At 30.8% G+C, this 16,996-nt stretch overlaps 1 long non-coding RNA gene across 3 annotated transcripts; it reads left to right on the forward strand.

The window, feature by feature from the left end:
• Positions 1 to 7,991: 7,991 nt before the first annotated feature.
• On the forward strand, positions 7,992 to 13,882 carry LOC113002137 (uncharacterized). Of its 3 annotated transcripts, XR_003267620.2 has the most exons (7): positions 7,992 to 8,403; positions 8,709 to 8,875; positions 9,150 to 9,264; positions 9,567 to 9,637; positions 9,968 to 10,810; positions 11,399 to 11,531; positions 11,762 to 11,912. It is a non-coding gene; the product is annotated as an uncharacterized lncRNA (long non-coding RNA). The 3 variants fall into 3 exon arrangements; XR_005892357.1 differs by lacking the exon at positions 11,762 to 11,912 and adding an exon at positions 13,522 to 13,882 and having other exon boundaries at positions 9,567 to 10,810; XR_005892356.1 differs by having other exon boundaries at positions 9,567 to 10,810.
• Positions 13,883 to 16,996: the final 3,114 nt, after the last annotated feature.

Raw genomic sequence — 16,996 nt, forward strand, 5'->3', positions numbered from 1 at the left:
TGATCTGTGATTTTGGATCCGAAACTCAATATGTCAAATTAAAGATATGCAGTATATATTTAAATAAAGTGAATTTTAAGATTATAATTAATAGTTTTATTCAATCAGAATTTTAATTTTACTTCTAAATTTTTATACACAATTTTAAAAAGAATAAATTTATTTAAATAACTTATTTTCCTATTTTCTTCTCAATTTTAACATTTTTATCTTTTTATTTTATTAATATTTAATAAAAAAGAGTATTTAACTACAATTATAATGATAAATTTTTAACCATTGTTTGAACTTATTTTTTATATAATTTTCAATTAAATTTAAAAGTACTCCTTTGATGAAAAAATATTAATTTTATCATTACTACTTAATCTTATCCTTTTCAAAAAAAATTCTTGAATTAATTTATTTTGTATTAATTTTTCTTTAAATATCAAATTTGATTAATTAAAGTTTTATATTATAAGTAATTGAAAACAAGTCATTGATTCAAATTCATTTTTTTAAAAAATTTAAATCTTAGCATTGTGAATGTAATAAATGTAATTGAAAAAAAAAATCCTACTAAAAGATGATCGAGAGCATGTACATATGACATTGTAACAAAAATAATATTATAAGTTCATCGTTTACTTTAAATTTCAATTAAAAGGAAAAAAATGGAAAAGAAAAATACTGTACTGTTTTCGTATATACGAATTGGTTTCGGTTGTGTTTGTTCATGGCCATCCACGTGTCAGCATGATCTCGAGGACGGTGAGAACACGTGGCGCATGCTTGTGGTAGCTTTCGAGAGTTGCCAAAAGGAACTAGACTGGTCTTTGTCTCGCACCAGAGGCTGTCAACTACTGCCTAGCTTTAGTGGGTCTTCCATAGTTTGTTTCAACGGCTAAAAACCCACTTAAAGCATCTAATCCTATTCTTGACACTAATAATGAATAATGATAAAAAAAAATTTAATGGTTCGCTCGGTAAAAAATGTAAAAAAAATAAATTAAGATTAAATTTTTTAATTAAAATATGATGTAAAAGTATGAGTTCAAATCCACCCTAAAACATATTTTGGTTTGTTTATGAGATTATCAAATGGGAGTATTAATTGAGAAGAGACTATGTTATTTTATTAAAGTATAATTAAGTGTTGACTATAAAATTATATATTAATAATGTTCAATTTAATGTTTAATAAAAATAATCAAGTTTTAACCATAAGTTTGGACACATAATTATTGAACTGATATCAAGTAATTTAACGACTATATTTGCCAATTTAATGTTCAATAAAAATAATTTAAGAAAATAAATATAAAAAAAAATTCCTTAAGAAATTAATAACTAATGTTTGCTTTTTCTCATTTTCACATTTTATTCTTTAACTCTGTAATATCATCTTTTTTTTAGACTAGATAGTTGTCCGTGTCGAAACACGGGTTAATTAGGATGATAATAATGTTAAAGTATCGGTAGAATGAAAACATTAAATACAACATGAATATGAAACTAACCTCATATAATTGTAAATAGTTTAGAATGGTATTGTTATCATTATCATGAGATACAACTTGTTGTAGTGAATGAGGAGTTGACCATGTTATTGTTTGGCTGTCGACCTAAGTCTGCACAATCAACAAAAATGAATGTATTGATAGCATATATCTAGACGTAGGCACAGATTGTGACCAAACCAGTATAAATCCGATTTTGCATTCTCTCTTTCCTTAATCTCTTTTACTTTCTGTTGTGTTTATATTTCTTTAAGTTTACTTCTCCTTAATTGTTATTCGAGTAACTTACAATTAAAGAAATAATTGAATGTAGGGAATATCTAAGAAAGAGAAATTTTCAATTAGAAATAGTCAACAAAATCTTAATTCAACCCCCATTCTTAAAATTTCTGAGGTCACGTGTCCAACAGAATGGAATGTGATGGAACCAAAATAAAATCAACGTTGACAATGTATTTTCATATAATGTAGCGCTAAATGCAATAAATGATAATGATGATCAAAAGTAAGTCAGTAAATAATTGTAGATAAAGAAATGATTGACCAAAATAGAAAGACTTAATTAAGGCAAAATTAGACTCATGTCCCAAAGCAAATAATTTTTGGACATGTAATATATATAGTGGAAGATGTAAAATATAATTATGTTTTTGAACATGTAGTCCATATTCATCTGAAAATGAAAATTTTGGATATGCAATCCATATAAAATTAGTTAGGTTTTTGGAGCTGCAGTCCATATACTTAAAGATATAAAACCTATTATATTTTTGAACTCGTTGTTTATACACTTCAAGATGTTAAACTAGTTGTATTCAAATAGATTTTTGTGCAACAATAAAATGAGAACAGTGAAATTGAGAGATAGAAAACATGACCTGACATTAATTTTGAAGACACAAATTCACCTGTAGTGGATGTGAGTCATTTTGATACTTAATTACTTTAGTAGCACATGAAAGACTTAATTTACATATAATGAATGTTGTTACAACTTACTTTTAGCAGTTATATGACTCTATTGATAATGATATTTGTATGAAACTCCTTAAATGATATAATCTGTCCAATAATGCATATTCTTTATAAGAATATTCTCTATGGACTAAAGCAATCAAGTCACATGAGGTATAATCAACTTAGTGAGTACTTGCTATTTATTTTCATGAAAATTTGAAAATAGATTTTTTCATAATTGTTTGTTTATGTAGATGGTGTAAATATTATTGGAACTCTTGAAGAACTTCCAAAAACTCTAGATTGATTAAAGAAATAATTTGAGATGAAGGACCTATGAACCATCAATTTTTGTTTGGGAAATTGAATATTTAAAGAATAAAGTTTTTGTGTACCAAGAAGCTTATATAATATAGGTGCTTAAATGGTTATATATGGGAAATCACATTTATTCTACATTCCAATGCTTGAAGGTCTCTAGATGTGAACTAAGATCCTTCTAGATCTTGAGAAAAGGATGAAGAAGTACTTGATCTAGAAGTACCATGTCTTATTTTATTGAAATATTAATGTATCTTAATGTGTGTACACAACCTAATATATCATTTCCCACTAATTTAGTAGCAAAATCTAATTCTTCACCAATATGAAGACATTTTTAAGCATATACTTCGTTATTTTAGAGGTTTCTTGTTAGATCCTCATAATGATATGATATAAGTTTACATGAGATGATACAACAATTTCATGCTAATATGTGAAATAATCCAAAATAGGCACATAAGCTAATCATGTAGAAATTTTAGCTCAACATGAGGAAAAATGAGATTGACGGTCATATATGAAAACAATGTTACATGTATTTCTTGGTTTAAAGAATGATACATCAAAGGAGAAAGAGCAAAACATATTTGACCAAAGTCCTTTTTAACTTTGATCTCCAAAAGAATGGTGATATAAATGTTCAAAAAATTCATTCGTGTGAGAAACTAGAGGATTCTTTAGAAAGTCATTATCAAGGAAGACTTTTGAGCAACTGACTCACAAGATTGAACAACTGACTTTTGAGAAAATAAATATGTTCTCCACTTTTTTTTTCACATTGGATTTTCCTAATAAGATTTGTAATGAGGTAGGTGATTAAGTATAAAAGAATGATATACTTTTTTTCCTTTATTAGATCACTACTAAAAAAATAAGTTTTAACATTGTCCTATTAACATCGGTTATTTGAAAAATGATATCGTTAAGCACTTACAACATCAGTTTTCAAATAACCGATGTTAACAGCTCGATTTAGTGCAATATTAACATCGATTATTTTAAAATCGATGTTGTAAGTGTTTAACGACATCGGTTTCCAAATAATCGATGTTAACAGCTCAATTTCTTCAGCTTACAGACATGATCTTCCTTGGCTTTTGCTTCATATCCTTCAGAGTGTCTCATGTAGATAACCTCTTCCAGCTCTCCATACAAAAAGTTGTCTTCACATCCATTTGTTCTAGCTCCAAATCAAACTTTGCAACCATAGCTAGGAGTATCCTTATAGACATGTGCTTTACAACTGGTGAGAAAACATCATTGTAATCAATGCCTTCTCTCTGTGTGAAGCCTCTAGCAACTTGCCATGCCTTAAATCTTCCCTGTTCAACTCCTGGAATCCCCTCTTTCATCTTATAGACCCATTTACAACTTACTAACTTGGCACCAACTGGTTTCTTCACTAGCTCCCATGTGTGGTTTTCATGGAGTGATTTCATTTCCTCATCCATAGCTTTTCCCCATTTCAATTTTTCCTTACTCGCCATTGCAGCTTTGTAGCTTTTTGGCTCATCATCCCAAACTTCAATAGCAGCTACAAGGGAGAAAGCCATCAGATCAGCATAACCAAATTTTTCTGGTGGTTTGATTTGTCTCCTGGTCCTATCTCGAGCCAACAAGTAATCATTTGTCTAATCTTTAACATCAGGTTGAGTTCCTTCTAGACACTCTTCCTCATGTGGTATGTTGTCATCTTGTTTACTCTGAGCTATATAAATAGGCTCCACCTCAAACATTGCTTTTTCTGGAGCTGGATCCAATTGTCCTTTTTTAGTATTTGATGTTGTTTTATAGGCCATTTCAGACTCATTGAACACCACATCTCTAATTATAATGCATTTCTTATATCCATCTTCCAGACACCACAACTTATAGCCTTTGACACCTTATGGATACCCTATAAACATGCACTTCAAGGCCCTGGGTTCCAACTTGTCTCACCTTATGTGCGCATAGGCAACACAACCAAACACTTTAAGTCTGTCAAAGATTAATTGAGTAAATATAATTAGGTGGAACTGTTTGTAGTTTGATTTTGTGCAATGATCTTTTATATGGAACTCTGCTAGCCATCATAATATATCTCATTAATACCATGTCCGATAGTATTGAAATTGTTAATGAAAAAAAGAAATACGATGCATAATTACATGAAAGCATAAGTTATGAAAAGAAGCCCTCCCAAATTACATTCTCATGTCCCACCCAACACAATCCCCACATGCAGCCAATCACCGAATGAAGATGCCAGTCCATAGATGATCAACAACTGCCAAAATTGTTACATCCAATTTGAAGTTACCTCTCTCATAATACCTCTCACATAAAAAAACACATCCACCATCCCACAAACTAAACTCTTATTTGAACCTTCACTTATCCTTTGTTTCACCAAACCAAGAAATCCCACAACCTCTTCAAAACCAACTAATGAAAAAATACTATGTTTTTCAAATATGACTGACTGACTTATTTATGTATTTTTTTTTTAAAATTTATCCATTTTATTAATTTTTTAAAAGTTAATTGCTTTATTTTGCTGAATAGTTAATTGACTTTTAAGGTATTTTTTTGTTACTTATGAGAAAATTATGGGTAAATAGTCACTTTTGTCCCTCAATGTGTAATTCGCTGACAAATGCGTCCCTGAAAGATGAAAATACAAAATTTAGTCTGTGAAAATGTAAAAAGTGCGATAAATATATTCGGCCGTTAACTTCTGTCCGTCACCGTTAATAAAATAGTCTATGTGGCATGAAGATACAAATTTGTCACTGAAATGATTGCCAACACAAGGGCATATTTGTCATAATATTTTTTTTACTTTTTGTCTTCCCACCCCGTTGACAAATGCCGTTGAAAGATGAAAATACAAAATTTAGTCCCCAAAAGTATAAAAAGTGCGACAAATATATCCGGACGTTAATAATGAATTTTATAGGAGAGAAACTTGGGAAAAATGGATAAAAAACAGTAAAATATAACTTAAGATTTGAACTCTTATACTTTGATTATTTATCTATTTATCAATCTATCAAATTGTTAATTAGTTTTTTAATTAATCAATATAACTACTTATTTTCCAAAATAAAATAAATTTCTTTAGTTTTATGATATAAAAAAATTGAGTTACCATTTAAAAAAATTAAAACCTTTTATTTCATGAATTTTTTTGTTTCTTTAATTAATTATTAATCTTTGTTACGTACTTTGCCATAGTATGCCAAATGGAATGCAAAGTCGCTGTAGTCCCTAAATCAGCGAGAGATACAACTCTACGTCTCAAAGACAAAAAATAAGCCTTTGCATTAATTTTTTTTTGTTTTGTTTTGAAGTTAACCTTTGTATTAGTTTGAACATTATTATATTTTTTATTTAAATTTATTTGGATTCTTTATTTGTTAGTAACTGATTTCATTTCATTCATATTATATATAATAAGTGTTGTCTCAAGTGAAAACACATAAGGTTTATTCAAGGAATTTTTTCATATTTGAGGTATATATATATATATATATATATATATATATATATATATATTTACATTTTATTGATTAAGGAAAAAAATCTATAATTTCACTTTAGCTTTATCTAGTTTAAATTTTGTGAGACTTTTTTAAAAAAAAGTAGTTGATTAGATTATTTTTAAAATAAATAAATAAATAAATAAATTTGGTCCCACGACCGGTTGTATTTTTTCTACTCAAAACTCTCGACATATTATTTTCAATCTAAATATAAGGATACTTAAGTTAGAATTGGGATATGGAATAATTTTAAAGATTAAAAGTGAAAAATTTAGTAAAAATTTGATAAAATTATAAGATATAAAATAATGTTTTTTTTAGCAGCAAAGATTAAAGTTTGATAAGAAAATCAAAATAATAAAAATATATATATTAAAAGGCAATTAAAAAAATATATTGTATAAGTACTAAACGAATAGAAACAGTAAATTACAAACACATAATAATAATAATAATAATAATAATAATAATAATAATAATAATACTAATAATAATTATAATAATTAGTCACAATCTATTATTAACGTCTGGATATATTTGTCGTACTTTTTATATTTTTTGAGACTAAATTATATATTTTTATCTTTCGGAGACGTATTTGTCAGCGAAGTGAGAAAATGAAAAGTCAAAAAAATATTATGACAAATATACCCATTTGCTGACAATCCATTTGTCGTACTTTTTATCCTTTAGGGACTAAATTTTTTTATCCTTTAGGGACTAAATTTTGTATTTTTATTTTTTAGACGCATTTATCAACAAATTAACATCAAATAATAAAAATAACTATTTATTGGAAAATTATTTGGTAGGGTATAGCGGACTGGTTTTGTGATTGGCAATAATGGCACATGGCACACCACAGCTCTTTCACTTTCAGCGGTCCACAAATGTCGGAAAACGTACATAAGGTGGATGACATTCATATAAATAGAAATTAACATGAATGAAAGGAAATTCGAAATCTATTCTTACTTATATTTTTTTTATAATTAAAATATACACACAAAAAGTTTTGAACATTAGAATAAAATGAGTCATGAGTGAATAATACATGGAGTGTATGAGCAGAAAAAAAGGACAACATTAATAAAAAATAAATAAAAGACAAAGAAAGTATAATGAAAGTGACAAATGATGTGAAAATCGTTGAATAAAGACAAAAATACTGTAATTGTTTTCTTCAAGTAAAAAAACAAACAAACAAACAAAAGATTTTAAGATGCATGTCGATTGTTTTGAAAGTGTACTTTCTTCACCTACTAAGTAGTAGACTCTTAGTTTGGTACATCTACTACACTCTCATCTAAGATCAGCTGCGCCTTTTCTTTTATTCGGTTTTCAAGTTGGAATGCTTCCTACTCGTGACAACCTCAGTCAAAAATATGTTGTGTCTTGTCCGCTGCCACCATTTCAAGTACTCGTCCTGAAACTTTGTACTACTAAAAAAAAACTTTTACGACATGAATTTAAAGTCAGTTATAAAAAACCGTCATCCTATGAGTAACGACGATATTTTTATAAATACTGTCAATATTAAAATCGTCTTTGAAACCTCAAGGCATAGACGGTTTTCACGTTTTGGTATATGCAAAGTCGAGAAAACCATCTTTGAATCACCACTTAAACTATATATATATATATATATATACACACACACACGACGTTGTCTGCTCCAAGTGCTGCAATATGCAAGGTAAAGAAATGGAAGGGTTGTCGTGTTCATCAGCGATCGCATAGAAAACATGGGAAATCAAGAACAACATCATCCCAATGGACACTCCGAGCGACGCCGCCACCTCCTCCACAACCACCATGACCAACGCCGACAACTCGATCTTCTACTATGACGAGGCGGGCAAGAACGAGTTCCAGCGCGACAAACCCTAGGCCAACAACCCCCACTACTGAGTAGCGCGTGAAGATCTCCGCACTCGCGCGCTCTGGTGGCGCCATCAAGGTCATGGGCCGACGCTGATGCCATCATCGTTATGGACGCCTTCGCCCTCCCCGTCGAAGGCACTAAGACTCGCGTCAATGCCCAGGCTGATGCGTACGAGTACATGGTCGATTATTCACAGACAAACAAGCAAGTTCGTTCGTTCACTTAAACCCTAACCCTAACCCTAATTTCAAATTGATTTTATTTATTTATTTATTTATAGGCAGGGCAGTTGGAGAATGTTGGGGGATGGTATCACTTTCACCCTGGGTAGTGAGGTAGTTTTTGTGGATGTTGATGGGTTGGGTTGGGTGGGTGCATTGGTGCATTTTTTTGTTTCCCGTAAAGATTGGTTTATTTTTATATTCGTTTTCAGTGATATTGTGGTCATGGCTGTTGAGTTTTTTTTTCCTTTCAATTGGAAACTCTTATGCTTAATTTCATGTAAAATTTCAGTGATTCTCATGTTTATGGGTCTTGCCCTAAAGTCAAGTTGCTTCTTGCAATTTTCATCTAAGAAAGCTATAATCTCCATGAAACAACACACTCCCGTGGCTGCTATCAGGACCATGAAAGTAGTGGGACTCTCTGCAACATTCATCAAATTGAAAAAAGAAGGAAAAGTAAGTGGTTTTTTTTTCTCCATATTTTTTATCGTGTCACATTTCAACTGATGTGTGTTCATACAGCTCACGTATGCGTAAAAGTTTGAAAATTTACCATGTCCTGGAGTGGATTGCAGATATACATGGAAATACATGTTATAATATATGTGTTATAATAAAGCATGTCATTTGAGTCATTGCACTTTTTATACCCTATCTGTAACTTTATCTACTGCCATGGTGCATTGTAGTTTACCTTCTTATACTTTACTGATGGAAATTTGGATGGCAGACTTGGTCACCTCAATTCATGAGAACTGGTTCAGTGCAACTTGTATTAACACATCAAAGCCTGCTGGTGAAGGTGCTATTGTTATACAAACAGTAGCTTATATCTTGCTTGCTATGTAAGCATATAATTCAAATTCAGCATATTTAACTTGTAATGTTACAACAAAGTCAAAGTACTATAGGGTTGTTACTCTTCAGTCTTCAGTGTATTTTGTTTATGATATTATAATTTTGTAACATTCTTAGTTCTTTGTATGCAGAAATCTTGCTTATAATAACATCATAGGGACAGTCCCTTACTCTATTTCTAACTTGACTGCTCTTACAAACCTACGTGTAGTTTTCTTGTAAATTTATCATTTGTATCAACCACCACGACAAGCGCTCGGAGTAATTTTTTTATTTGTTTTTTATGCAGGAATGTTGGTCACAATCAGCTCCAGCAAGGACTGGTGTTGACTTTCATAATCTTTCTACTCTCTCCACATTGTGAGATTTCCTCCTACCCTTCAGCTGCATTAAAAAGTAGTCTAAATTAATGGCTGTCAAGTTATTGTTACCTTGACAATAAAGTCATGATCCTTTTCACCATGTATGTTTTAATGATGTTTCTCTGGACTAAGTAACATTTTTGTATGTGCAGTGTAATAGTTTCACTATCATTTTTTAATTGCATTTTAGGACATTTTTTGCCTGTGATTTGAATTATCTCATGTCATATGGTTTTGGTAATTTCCTAATTTACACACTCTTTACTGGGCTATGTTTGGTTCTTGGTAACAAACCACGTACAAGTGGACTAAAATTCTTTTCTTGCAGGGATCTCTCCTTCAATTCTCTAACAGTAAGCTTTTCCCATTATAAGCAATTGTGGGGTGCCAGTGGTTAGGTAAGAATTGAGTGCATATGGAACGTTCGGGTTTGGGAGTGCCCTGGTATTTTGGATCCCACTGTTAAGCTTTTCTGGTTCCTTTGTGAACTTGTTGTCAATTTTCTGTATTTTCAAATGTCTTCCTCTGTGTTCAGGAGCTAGGATAATTTGTTCCGCACATAGTAACTGGTTATTTAACACACTTTTCCTGGAATGAGTGCATGCTTGACACGGCAGACATCTTTATAGCTACCAGACTAGAGAATTCTTGTATAAAATTGCCAAACTTTTTTTCTTTAGGAACATGATCAGCCTGTCTTTTTTTTTTTCTTTAGTAATATGATTCTCACCAAATTAAATCAAAATTTGGCATATTATTTTGCTTTTCAACTTCAGTATCCAAATTAACATATGTGCCATGATGCAGAAGAAAAGTTCATGCAAACTTCCTCTGTATCAGACTGGAAGACGTTTGATACTTCTGCCTCAATAAATCTTAAACCCCCACCTATTGATCGCCATAAATCATTTGATGAGGAAGAATTCTCCAAGAAGCCCACAATGATTTGACAAATGATTTTATAGAAATAATTTTAAACATCTCCAATTTACATCATCCAAATGTGACAACTTGTAGGTTATTGCTCAGAGTATGGACAACACCTCTTGGTCTATGAGTTTCATAAAAATGGATCACAGCATGACTTCATTCACCTACCAGATGAATATAGTAAACCATTGATATGGAATTCGCGGGTCAAAATTGCTTTGGGGACTGCACTTGCTCTAGAGTAAGTCAGTTGTGGGTTAATGTGGTTAGAAGATCCTTACACTATATTTTTTGTCATTAATTCATGATCAATATTTTAATCTTATAAATCATTTTCCGCCAGAGTTATTAGCTCTCCTTCCTCAACTATCTTTTTGTTTAATGTATTTTGCTTGGCATCCTGCCTAACTTGCATGCTGACCTGTATGGGCTTGACTGTTTTAAAAAATAAGTTTCTAACTTGCTCTTTTTTTTTACCTAATTAAAAAAATTTCTGGACTCTGGATATATAATGTTCAAATTTGGAAATATGAAATCAGGAAGAAATAGTTTGGACTAGAAAACAATAACCGAGATTAAATTTGATCCACTGTCACCTTAAAAATCATACACTATCACTAAATAGGAAAGCGCCAATTTACAGAAGTAATTAAACATTTAACTTACAATAGAATTATTTTTCCTGATTTTTAATGTGGAAATATGTGGTTGGAGTTAAGTTTGCCACAAATGACTCAAATGACCAACTTTAGGATTTTTTTTCCTGATTTTTAAATGTTATCCTTGAGACTAAAATGACCAGACTTTATCCACAATTTTTTTTTGCTAGGTACCTACATGAAGTTAGTCCGCCATCAGTTGTTCATAAGAATATTAAGTCAGCCAACATATTATTGGATACAGAGCTTAATCCTCATCTTTCAGATAGTGGATTGGCAAGTTATATTCCAAATGCGGACCAGGTGATTTTACAAAATTTTGGAACTTAATGTTGTGAACTTATGTTTTTATAATTGATCGTGATTATGTTTGGCCAAACATTGTTTTACTGTTTTGTTGCTAGTTTTCTACATATATTTAGGCTATGCTGACCATTGGCCACCCGTTTGTCCTTTTATATTATTATATATAAAAACTGACATTGATCTTTATTTTGGAGAAAATTTATGCGTTTGTATTTGCAACTTGCAAGGTACCGGCATTTCCATTGATTGGCTTCAAGTTCCAACAGTGTGTCTGTCTACTAAAAATAGAGCACACAACTCTCACTAGGGTGTAAAATTAAGTATAATTCAGATCAAAACATTTTTAGAATATTAATTAAGTAGAGATTTTCATTTAAATTTATTTAATTAAAAAGATCTAGCTTTAGATGATCCAAAAAGCTTTTTAAATTTAACGGACTTACCTATTTAATGAAATATTATTATTGTTAAATTTGTTATAATTTATTAAAATCATGCATTTATTTATTTTTTAATATATTAAACATGATAGTGTAGTATGTTTTTGCGAAAACTTGAAAAAAATTTAATATCCTGGTTACAAAAATTGTGGTTGTGAACCCCACATGTGATATTATATTGTATGTGATATTATAATATATATATATATATATATATATATATATATATATATATATATATATATATATATATATATACACACACGTGCATCGCAACAATATGCTATAAAATTAAAGAAATAACTTTTTGTTGTCTCAATTTTTTGTTAAAAAAATATTCCTTTTATTTCAATTAAATCTCTTTTTTGATTTAGAGTTGTGTATGTATATGGTAAGAGATTTTTTTATTTTAAAAAAATGACATTTTAAGATGGTTCTTTAAAAAATTTAAGATGATTTTTGGTGGAAACTGTTAAAATGTCATGATTGTTTGCCTGAAAATTATCTTAGAATAATAATTTTTCTAAGATGATTTTTAGGAACCGTTGTGAAATGACTTTTCACAACATCAACTTCAAACAAGGTTCAAAATTGTATTTAAATGTGATAAAAAAATCATCGTCAAATGCCTTGTTTCCCGTAGTGTTGTGATAAAGAAATTTAAATATCCATCACGAAAAAGTGAAAAAATTAGTTTTTATCGCTTGAAAATAAATTGTAGACTTAGTAATAATATCAACAAATTCTCTACTCAAATAGTACCCTTTATCATTATTGTACCATTTTCGATCATTTGTCAGAGGATGATCTCAAGTCTCTTTGAACTTATACACTTAAGGTTAGGAGATTATGTATCCTTTCCGATTGTTCATTGACTGAGTAAGATCTCAAGCATTTTCGTGTTTATGCACCCGAGATTGGGGGATCATGTATTATTCTCAATCATTCATCGACTAAGAATGACCCTAAGCCTCCTCGTGCATATGCACTCAATGTTGGGTGATCGCGTTCCCCTTTTAGTCCCCTCTTGGTCGTTCGTTGACCAACCACGATCTATTCCATATATTTGTTTCGAATAAGTATCTCTAAATGTTTATGATTAATACCATTATGTGACAATCATAACCCTTGTCGTAACTATCATAAAGAGGAGACCGTTATAAAACTCCTTTAAAACCTCGTCAACCGGCAATAAAACATTACTACAAATAATAGTTTTAACATCGTTACTTTAATATCAGTTTTTGATAAAATTGATGTTAACCAAAGCGTAGTGGCATACACATAAATAACACGAGTTCGTTAATATCAATTTTTTGAAAAACTGATGTTATTGGATGAAACATAGAGAAAGCTCAACATCGATTTTTCCAAAAATTGATGTTGAAATACTTCATTAACATCGGTTTTATTTTAAAATTGATGTTGTGGAATCTTTTATAATGATTGTTTGGTGCCAAAAACGCTCGACCTCCCTCACTTTGAAACCTTTCTGACTCTTGCTCTCGCTTGAACGCTTTCTCACTCTTATTTGCAACCTCTTGCAGCTCTGAAACTCCCTCACCACCGGCACTACAACCTCTCGCAGCGCTGAAACTCCCTATCAATGTCACTCTCACGGCGTTGCAACCTCACGGTTGATCACGAAAAGTTAGCCTCTATCTTCGTTTTTCTCTACTTTCTTCTCCTTCTCGCACTACCATTTGAAATCCTTGACTCGAATTGTTAATAGTTAGGATTGGATGTTATAGATTTGATAAACTTGTGTAGATGGCTGATTGAAGAATTTAGGACTACTTAGTGGCTGATTAAGTAGACCAACTTTTTGTTTGGAATAATGAACTAACCAATTTAAATTCAAAATCAGTTGACAATGCTGACGTAGTTCTTTCTTCAAAGCTTCTCTTAATTCCCTAATACAATATCAAAAACATATTGAAGTGTTTATTATACTTATTTTCTTATATTCAGAAGGAATATAAGCATAACAGGGGAATGCCTTTTGTGGTGGAGTAAACAATGGTTCTCATGCAATATCTCTTATTTTTGGATAAGTGGAAAATGATTTCTTTGAACATTGTATATCATGTTAATGAACATAAGTTGCTGTATATTCCTAACCTAAGTCATTTAAAGTAGTATTCATTTCTAGTAAAGGTTTTTCCCTATTATGTACACATTCTAATGGTATTACATTATTGGAAGGAGTATATAAGAAATATCATGTTTTGTAAGTTGTTGTCATTGATCCAATAAACCAAAGCATCTCCTATAGTAAGACCAAAAACCAATCATTCTTTAGGCATTAACTTCATCCAAACTAAGAAGACCTGTCAGACCTTACATTTACATGTGAATGAATGTGTTTCGTGTAGATGAATATCCAAGGGACATTGACATGGTGGTCTAATCAGTTCTGAATCTATTGTAGATATTTTTATATTTTTCAGTTATGATACATATTTCTAAACAAGAAACTTTATCAACAAATTCATCCTTTGCCTTTAGCTTGTGTTTGGGTGATAATTTTAAGTGAGTAATTGATTTTTTTAGAGAATTTCAATTGTTTTATGGTGAAATATGTTGTTTAGAGACAACTTATGTGGGACAAGTCAAGTCACACACAGTGGGAAATATATTTTTCATTGATGGATGTTTAATTTTAATCGAATGGATGACATATTTTTGTTGTTTTTTTCTTCTATTTTCCCCTTACTTTCCTTAAATACCCTTGTTTCTCGTCTTCCCTTGCGCTACCACCTTCTCCATCAATCGCAGTAGTGTTCATGTCCACCACTAGTGGGACACCAACAATAGCGAGTGACCCAACTTTTTCGAGAAATAAGTCTAAAAAGTGTTGTTGTATGTCGAAGTCGAAACAATCAGTGGCTTCCACAGTATGAAATCACCACAACTTTTTTGAATGAGATGACTTGTTGAAATTCCTAAATAAGTCAAATTGTGCATCTACTTTTATTTGGAAGAAATTATTACCTTGGTTAGATCTCTACCGGTTTGAAAAATTTCTCAACTCTATTGATTATATGCATGTTTCCATTAATATTTACCTTGATATTCAATAAGTTCAAAAGGAGTTATACCAGCTTGTTCAAGGTTTATATTCCTATAGCTTCGTGTGAGCTTGGTTGGATTTGATAATGCTCTTATTATAGCATATATATAAGTAATCATTTGATTAGATTTCACTTGGCAGGGAAAAAACACAATTAAAGCTATGAGTTCATTAAACAAAAAATCAAAAGATTCATCCTAGCAAATTAATAAGATATATAGTAGCCTTAATAATATGCTAGTTGTTCCATAATTTTAGTAATAATGCTTTTCCTAGAAATTGTTTTATTGACTTGAGAGAACTCGTGTATCTTATATACGATATGATCGTCATTAATTTTTCTAACAAACAATCGACTGACTATTTATTTTGATTTTTCAACCAGATTTGTTTTTCTTGGTTTTATACTTTTGATAGGAAAGTGCAAAAAACCTAGTAAAAAATTTAAAATAATTGTAATTGTAATTTCTAGACACTTTTTCTTTTCCTATTTTGATCGTGATCACGACATTCTTTATTGGAGATTGTTAATAATCATATTACAAGTATGAATATTTGTTATATTTTTTTTTCATGATTTCTTTGTTACAAATATTTTTATAACTTGTATTATGTGATTAATGATGTACTATTGTTTTATATGCAGGTTTTGTTCATGATGAATAAACTTTAGATTTCCGTTTGAGATTGAATATAATGATTCTTAGAGATAGTTTGCATTAATCATTGTATTGAATCTTGAATTGTCTGTTTAGACAATTTGGAAAGAATTATTTTTTATAGTAGATTCATACGTAAAGGTTAACTTTATTTTCTTAAATTTGATGAGATTTTTGTTAGTGCATTTCCTTTTGTTATTCGGGTGCATCCTTGATTGTGGTTGAATTCATCTCAGTGTTTTCATGTGATGTACTTGGAGATCAATGTGAAATGTTGTCGAAATTTTGTCAAATAAAAAAAAATAAAGTTAACCTTTACGCATGAGTTTATTATAAAAAAATGTCTTCCTGAATGAGATAGAGTCACACCTTTAATGAAAAAAGTGAGGTTTTTATGCATGAAATCACTAGCTTTATGAGTATCACAAAGTTATTGATCAGATGGATCGAAGTTTGATGAATACAAATCACATGAACCCTGTGTATGAGAAAGGCGTTGAACAGTTCTTGCAATTTGCTTCTGAAAGAAGTCGACCGGATGAGGATGAAAAATATTTATGTCCTTGTATAAACTGTTTGAATGGGAGACGATAAGTACTCGACGACATAAAAGAACATCTTTTATGTGATGAGATTAAGAAGAGTTATACGACATGGATATGAATGATGAATTGACAGACATGTAGAAGGGGTCCTTATCTGAATCGATTGATAAAGAAATAGGAGATCGCTTAGAGGAAATGATTTGTGATCTTGGACAAGAGTCTTTTTAGCAAGCACATGTTCCTATGTATGATACATTGGAAAGTGATTTCAAGAAGCCTTTGTATTCGGGGTGCAAGAAGTCATTGGCGTTGTTGTCAGTTGTGTTAAGTCTGATTAATGTGAAAGTCAGATATGGATGGAGTGACAAAAGTTTCACTTTACTGCTTCATATAGTGCAAGATATGCTTCTAGAGGAAAACACGATGTCAAAAAGTTATTATCAAGCAAAGAAGTCCGATGGGTATGAAGTATAAAAAAAATGCATGCATGTCCTAATGACTGCTACCGTTGGATGACTAGAGCATCTCAGTCATGTCTATGCTGCTAGAGTCGGTGTTATGATAAAACAATATTTTGGACCAAATTCAAAGAAGCTCTCGAACATCTGTGTCCATCCCTCCCAAAGAGTTGGAGCAACTGACACAAAAATAGGGACCAACTAGAGGAGTCGATTATTAAAAAAGTGACTTAACAAAGGGACTCATACTACTTTCCGAGTCTGATGTTGGTTTTTCTGTTGCTTGT

This window comes from Glycine max, chromosome 7, assembly GCF_000004515.6.
Source record: "Glycine max cultivar Williams 82 chromosome 7, Glycine_max_v4.0, whole genome shotgun sequence".
Lineage (NCBI taxonomy): Eukaryota > Viridiplantae > Streptophyta > Magnoliopsida > Fabales > Fabaceae > Glycine > Glycine max.